General features: G+C 67.5%; 1 protein-coding gene across 1 annotated transcript in view; it reads left to right on the forward strand.

Moving 5' to 3' along the window:
- Window positions 1-366, forward strand: part of ADARB2 (adenosine deaminase, RNA-specific, B2 (non-functional)) — a 236,292-nt gene that overhangs the window by 234,325 nt on the left and 1,601 nt on the right. The window lies entirely within an intron of this gene.

The following is a 366-nucleotide window of genomic DNA, read 5'->3' on the forward strand; positions in this document are numbered from 1 at the left end:
TGACCCTGGGCGGACCTGTGGTGGACGGGGTCCCCTCACACGCTTCCCCACCATGAACGGTGCCTGCAAGTCTGACCCAAAGCTGTGCCCAGGGGTCCCCAGGCCGGAGCCCAGGCAGGTGATGGCCACCAACAGCCTGGGGGTGGCTTTCCTGGGGGGTTGGTGCCCACAGGAGCTGGGTCTGCAGTGCAGTGACTTCCAGCACCAGGCGCTGCTGCCCTGGGAACTAAGTGGTCCCGTCCACTGTCCAGCCATCCAGCCATCCACTCGGGAGTAGCAGGCTGCAGAGGAGCAGCATGCGGACAGGAGGGGTGCCCCGTGGCTGGATCCAGGTGTCGGGAGGGCCAAGGGGGTGGGGGTGGGGAG

This window comes from Bison bison, unplaced genomic scaffold (genome assembly GCF_000754665.1).
Source record: "Bison bison bison isolate TAMUID 2011002044 unplaced genomic scaffold, Bison_UMD1.0 scf7180017864063, whole genome shotgun sequence".
NCBI lineage: Eukaryota > Metazoa > Chordata > Mammalia > Artiodactyla > Bovidae > Bison > Bison bison.